General features: G+C 44.6%; 1 long non-coding RNA gene across 1 annotated transcript; it reads left to right on the forward strand.

Moving 5' to 3' along the window:
- The first annotated feature begins 775 nt into the window (after positions 1 to 775).
- Positions 776 to 2,720, forward strand: LOC139032358 (uncharacterized). Its single transcript, XR_011484863.1, has 2 exons — positions 776 to 980; positions 2,220 to 2,720. It is a non-coding gene; the product is annotated as an uncharacterized lncRNA (long non-coding RNA).
- The last annotated feature ends 4,463 nt before the right edge of the window (positions 2,721 to 7,183 follow it).

Below are 7,183 nucleotides of genomic sequence, written 5' to 3' on the forward strand. Positions count from 1 at the left end.
GTGCTGATGATCAAGCTGAAGCTTCAATACTTTGGTCACCTGATGCAAAGAGTCAACTCATTGGAAAAGATCTGGATGCTGGGAACAATTGAAGGCAAAAGGAGGAGGGGGCAAGAGGGGATGAGATGGTTGGATGGCACCACTGACTCAGCAGGAATAACTTTGAGCAAACTCTAGGAGATGGTGAAGGACAGGGAAGCCTGGTGTGCTGCAGTCCATAGGGTCACAAAGAGTTGAACATGGCTTAGTGACTGAACAATGAACAACAGCTCCCTATTTCTGTGAAGTTCTGCCATTTTGGCTGCTGACTCCTGGCTATGATCTGCTTAGTTGGATCCTCTCTCTCTTGACATTGTGACTCCAGTCTGTGAATGCAAGAAATGGTTCAAACAATGATTCTCTATTTCTACAGCTTGACAGGTGCAGGAAGATGAGATCCTTGCATGTGCTCCGGGTTTCTCTGCATGTCTTTGCAAGTATTTAGTGACTTTGTGAAATTAGCTTCTGAAGGTGACTTTCTTTTCCCTAAAGAAGTCCAAAATAATGCCTTGACAAACTCAGAATTTCATAGACCATGTAAGTCATTTCCACTCCTGAATACTTGCTGGCACACTAGGTGGCAACTGAAATTCTCTCTAGTGAATTTGAACCCAATAGAAACTTTGACCTTTGTGTTTTGCTCTTCCTATTTGAGTCACACACTCATCTGTGTTTACTCACCCATCCTCCCATTTTACCAGAAAATGAAAAAAGCAGTGGGGTCAGAATAGTAAGGCTGTCGGCACCAGCGAGCCCCAGTGAGAGCTCCCCCAGCACACCTGAGAGTTGTCCTCATGATGGGGCAGGAGGTGGGGCCTGCCTCACTGGTGTGGGGAAAGGTCCACCCAATTGCTCAGGCATCTCCAGCCTGCAGGAACCCGGCAGAGTGGTACAGGCAGCCGAGACTCATATGGGCGCTGGGGTCCACACCAGGAGCCTGGGTGAGCCAAGTGGTGAAGGGGAAGGAAGGGGTCATGGATTCTGTTACAGTAACCCTGCAAGCCAGCCTGGGTGGGTGGGGGGTGGTTTATCTGGTTGAGCTACATTTCCTAGTCTCTTATTTGACTACTTTATACCTTTCTCCACTTCAAACCATCTTCCCATCCTCACCTCCTGCCTTATTAGTCCATGACTTTCCCGTTCCCTCATCTCTGCATCACCAAAGCCACAATGCTGAATTCTTTTGCACACATCTTCTCTTTTTTCTTTCTTGGGGAAACTATCTTTCCCTGTCTCTTACCAAAGTGCAGTTCCTCAGTGTGTTTCCTGGGTCCTGTCTTTTCTCACCTTTTCTCTCATTTCAAATTTTTTCTCTCTATGAGATCATTCTCAAGCCCTTAGAAGCACTGTAGTATCTCCCACCACTAAATATAACAATAATCCCCAACCAACGACTTCTCCAGCTTCTCTTTTCTAGTCCAAGAGCCTTTTGTATGGGGTACTTTCCTATAGTACTCAGCTTATTCGGAACCTGTGCCACCACATGGATTGTAAATCAGTCATGTTTAAAACCTTTCTGTTGTTGCATTCAGTCACTTAACTTCAAGTAAACAAAAGGGGAAAAAGTGGAAACAGTGACAGATTTTATTTTCTTGGGCTCCAAAATCCCTGCTCCTGGTGACTACAACCATGAAATGAAAAGATGCTTGCTCCTTGGAAGAAAAGCTATGACAGCCCTAAAAAGCAGAGGCATCACTTTGCTGACAAAGGCTTGTATAGTCAAAGCTATGATTTTTCTAGTAGTCATGTTGGCATGTGAGAGTTGGACCATAAAGAAGGCTGAGCACCAAAGAATTGATGCTTTTGAACTGTGGTGCTGGAAAATACTCTTGAGAGTCCTTGGACTGCAAAGAGATCAAACCAGTCAGTTCTAAAGTAAATCAACCTTGAATATTGAAAGGACTGTTGCTGAAATTAAAGCTCCAAACCTTTGGCCATCTGATGAGAAGAGCCAACTCTTTGGAAAAGACCTTGATGCTGGGAAAGATTGAGTGCAGGAGGAGAAGGGGCTGAGAGAGGATGAAATGGTTGAATGGCATCACTGACTCAATGGACATGAATTTGAGAAAACTCCATGAGACAGTGAAGGACAGGGAAGCCTGCATGCTGCAGTTCATGGGGTCACAAAGAGTTGGACACGATGAAGAGACTGAACAACATTTTTTCTCCTTGCCCTTCAGATAAATCATCTGAACTTCGAAGACTGACTTCGGAAACTTGGCATAACCTATTCCATCTGCCCTGGCCCTTGTGCCCCTTTCACGCATTACTACATTCCAGCCCTGATTCTCCAGGATGGCATGAAGACCCCAAGTCCTTTCTGCTGTAGGAAACTTGCATGTATATGCTCTGCAGAAATTTTCTTCCACATTCTGTTTGTATGGATATTATAACTATGACACTGATAAAATGGAAGGCCACTCAAACCCATTTATATAGATCCCTGCATAGTGTTTACCTAAAACCATGTCAACAGAAAGACATTTGGTCTTTTGCCAGAGATCAAGTGGGAGCTGGATGAAGTACTTGGAAGTACCATCTTTTCCTGGCTTTGGCTGGCATCCGAATGCTTCCTTGTTACTTACCACTGAGTTGCTTTACAGTTCTCTAACATTCTGGCTGCTGTTAAGACCATGTGTAAACAAACTTAGTTTAAGAAGAGTAAAATTAACCAACATTGATCTGACATGGTTATTGATTGTCTGGAATGAGCTCTTCTCTGTTGGTGGCTAATTGCTGTAACAGTCAACCCAAAACTATAGGCTCTTAATGTAATACAAATGTATTTCTCACATTACAGTCCTCTGTAAGTTGGGGGATTCTCTGCTCCACAGGGTCATTCTGGATCCCAGGGTCCTCCTATCTTATTTACCAGAGATTTCTCCACTCACCTGGCAGATGGGAGAACAGCCAAGATTACATGTAGACTTTGTAGACAGGTCTGGGAAGGGGTGAACATCACTTCTGCTTACACTCTACTGTCTGGAACTTAGTTAAGTGACTCCAAGGGAAGCTGATAAACACTGTACAGGTTTGTGGCAGGAAGATGAAGAGCAGAGATATTGGTCAGAATTAGCCAGTTTTGCCTCATCTGCCTAGTCTCCCAAATCCAGAAAGCATCTATGGTTCAGATGTGTCAATAAACAGACAAGGAAACGAAGGCAAATATAAGCACAAGCCAATAGTCCAAAGCCAAAACTGTTTGCAGAAAGAAAATGCGGTTTCAAAAGGGATTTTTCAAGCTAATCTGTGTTAGTCAGGATAAGCTGTGGCCACACTCCTAAACCCGTGGTCAGCCCAGCTATGGACCTACAGCTGTTTCCCTCTGCCATTGGGGCGTGGTGCCCACAGCCAGGCACTTAGTCACAAAGTGCAGTTGCTGGCCTCGCTTGAGTCAGGCCCATCTGCTGGAGGGACATGGTCACCTAGGCAAGCACCCCCAACCCAGAGTGTGGGGGACAGGCACCAAGCCAGAGAGAGCTGACTGGGAAGTCCCAAATTGGACATCTGCTCTTTTGAGAAGTCCTTGGGGTCAGGCTCACGGCCACGGCAGCCTTCTCTCCTTGCTTTCTCGTAACAGTAAAAGAAAGGATGCTTCCAAATGCTTTTGGCTGCCACAGCCAGGCTGTCTCTCCGCGAGGTCTGCGGACACCCCTGAGGCTAAGTTGGGAGCCGAAGGCTTGCCCTCCAAAAGCTCTGCTAGGACCCTCTGGGGGGAAGCCATGGTTTCCAAGGGGACAAAGTGACCTGCAAAACACACATCTAGATGATGTCCAGATAAGCCTGGGCTGTGCCCAGGGAAGACCAGCTCGGAGAGAGCAGCAGATTTGTGGATAAGGCAGAAGCCTGGCAAAGAAAACTGAGGCTGGCTGGCTTCCCTCCAGATGAATGACAGAGACCAGAGGTTGCAATGCTGAGGCAGGGCTGTCTACACTGCTGTTTTCACACTCCACCTTGATAAGCTAGGGTTCGGGAAAAGTGGCTGATTTCTGCCTCAGTTTCTTCCCGTATCAAAGGGAGATAATCATCCAGAGGACTGTTAGGAGGACTAAGTGAGCTATGTAAAATGCCTGGACAGATCTTACGCATGTGGGCGCTCATGGATGCCCATCAGCTGTGTAACTTTCTGAGTGAGACTTCACGCACAAGCTGCTGTGTCTGGACACTCCAGCGCTCTCTCCATGTGAGCCGCCTGCTCATGCGCACCTAGACCTACACTGTCCAGCACCCCAGTCACTAGCTGCATGTGGCCACTTGTATTAAAATTAAATTTGTTAAAGTGAAAGCAGCCTGAAAATTAATTTCTCCTATGTTCAATGTGCCAGTGGCGACTATGCTGCCTGACACCAATACAGAGAATCTCCATCTTTGCAGAAAGCGCTGTTGAAAAGTGATGATCTAGTCAGAAGTTAATGGACAAGGACGTGTTGCTTACCTGCCTGCTCACCTGAGTCAGAGGGAGAGCATTTCCAGGACATATCAGGTGCCACGGGGGAGTGGCTATCTCTGCCACATGGTCGTAGATGAGGAGGAGCCCCCTGCCAAACTCCAATAAATTGGAGACTGATGCTTGATGTGCCCTTGCCAAGTTCTGGGCCAATTTTGGGGAGCACAGTAGGGAGCCAGCTGACATGCAGTTGTTGTTCAATCGCTCAGTCACGTCCAACTCTTTGTGACCCCATGTACTGCAACACACCAGGCTTCCCTGTCCTTCACCATCTCCTGGAGCTTGCTCAAACTCATGTCCATCAAGTCGGTGATGCCATCCAACCATCTCATTCTCTGGAATCCCCTTCTCCTCCTGCCTTCAATCTTTCCCAGCATCAGGGTATTTTCCAATGAATCAGTTCTTTGCCTCAGGTGTCCAAAGTATTGGAGCTTTAGCTTCAGCATCAGTCCTTCCAATGAATATTCAGGACTGATTTCTTTTAGGATTGACTGGTTTGATCTCCTTATTTTCCAAGAGATTCTCAAGAGTCTTATCCAACACCACAGTTCAAAACCATCAGTTCTTTGGTGCTCAGCCTTATTTATGATCCACCTCTCACATCTATACATGACTACTGAAAAAAACCGTAGCTTTGACTAGACCTTTGTTGGCAAAGTAATGTCTCTGCTTTTTAATATGCTATAAGTTGGCCATAACTTTTCTTCCAAGGAACAAGTGTCTTTTAATTTCATGGCTGTAGTAACCATCTGCAGTAATTTTGGAGCTCAAGAAAATAAAATCTGTCATTGTTTCCATTGACATGAATTAGCACCAGCCATGAGAAGAAGGGATTGGGCTTGAGAAGTGAGGAGGATCCTCTGACATAGAACAAGTCTATCTCATAGGCTGGCTTGTATTGTTGGGATTTAACTTATAAGAGTGGGTCAAATATAAAGTCATTTCTTCTTCTTCTTTTTTTTTTTAGCAAAATGGACTTTAATTCCAATGTCAATAGTTCAGTTCCACAAGTAGAGCTCAGAGCGCAGATATATAAGAACACCTCACAGTAACGGAATATTCCACGTGGACTCCTGCCCACAAGAGGATCCTGTTCTGCATCCTGACCCATTTCAAGGAGATGGGCTGTCAAAGGACCTTTCCAGAAGGGAGTGAGACCATGGTGGTGATACTGGTGGTGGTAGGGGTACTGGGGAGTCCTCCCACCAAAACAAACAACTCCCACCTCACATCTCCCAATGACAAAAAAGAAACATGGTTTAAATGATAAGGAAGGCAATTTACCATTCATTTTGGTATTGCACATTTTGCACAATTACTCAAATTGCAAATGTGTGAAAATGTTGCTTCCCATGAAGTAGAGAGAAAGGGGTGCATAGCACTTACTTGAGGAGGAAGAGAGGAGAGAGGCAGAAGGGACAAAGGACAGCAATGACAACAATAATAATATAGCAAAACCAGACCATAATTATGAAGTGAGTAAAATATGTCAGGCCCATTTCCAAATAATAGACGTGTATTTATGCATCCTAAACTGACAGCAACTCCCTGGGGGAGGAATGGCTACTACCTCTCTTTTGCAATGGGGTGACTGAAACAGAGAGGTTAGGTAACTTGCCTGAGGTCACACAGCCACTGAGAAACAGAACTGGATTCAAATGTAGGTTTGCACTCTGGAGCTTGAACGCTTGTCCAAGCCTGAATTTTAATCTTCTGTCCCTCAGAATGTCTGGAAGGTGTTCACTTTTCTGAGAGATGTGTTGGTAGACAGGTGCCTCACTTGTTGGAGAGCAGTATTTATACTAGTAGGTTTTATGTGTTTTCATGTTTATATCAGAAGTCATAAACTGGTAGCCCACTGCCATCTTTTTCTTTTTTTCTTTTCATTTCTTGGTCTAAAACATTTTGGGATAAAAAGCAATATTTTAAAAAGGCATGTATAATTTCTCTCACTTTCAGATTTTCTTAAAAGATAGACATCTCTGGCAATCCTATGCCCTCCTATCCTGGTGGAATTGAGGCTTGAGAGTGCCTTTAACTGGTTTGTTCCCTTCTTCTGTACCCCCAGTCACTCATACATTTCTCCTGTTGTCTCTCTTTTATACAGCATTTTAGAGTTATAGTTGACATATGAATAATCACACATTTTTAAAGATAAAATTTGGTGGGTTTTGAAATATGTATGGCATAATCAGCTCAATGGACATGAGTTTGAGCAAACTTCTGGAGATAGTGAAGGACAGGGAATCCTGGCATGCTGCAGTCCATGGGGTTGCAAAGAGTTGGACACAACTTAGCAGCTGAACTCCAAATACATCTGCAAAACTATCAGCTCCATCAAGATAACATATACAACCACATCCCAAATCTGTTCTATGCCCTTTTGTATCATTCCCTCCCACCCTGAGGCAACAACTCGTGTACTTTTGGACACTGTAGATTATTTCATCTCTTCTAGAATTTTAGGGAAATAAAACCATTTAACATATATCCTTTTATCTGGCTCCTTTCACTCAATGTCACCACTTTGGGATACACTCACTTTGTTTGGTGTATCAGTAGTCCATGCACTTCTATTTCCTTTTGATTGCTGAGCTGTATTCCATTGTGTGGACCTGCTGCAATCTGGTCATCCACTCTCCTATGTCTGGACATCTGGGTGGCTTCCATCTTGGGACTCTTTCAGATCAAGCTGCT

This window comes from Odocoileus virginianus, chromosome 31 (assembly GCF_023699985.2).
Source record: "Odocoileus virginianus isolate 20LAN1187 ecotype Illinois chromosome 31, Ovbor_1.2, whole genome shotgun sequence".
NCBI lineage: Eukaryota > Metazoa > Chordata > Mammalia > Artiodactyla > Cervidae > Odocoileus > Odocoileus virginianus.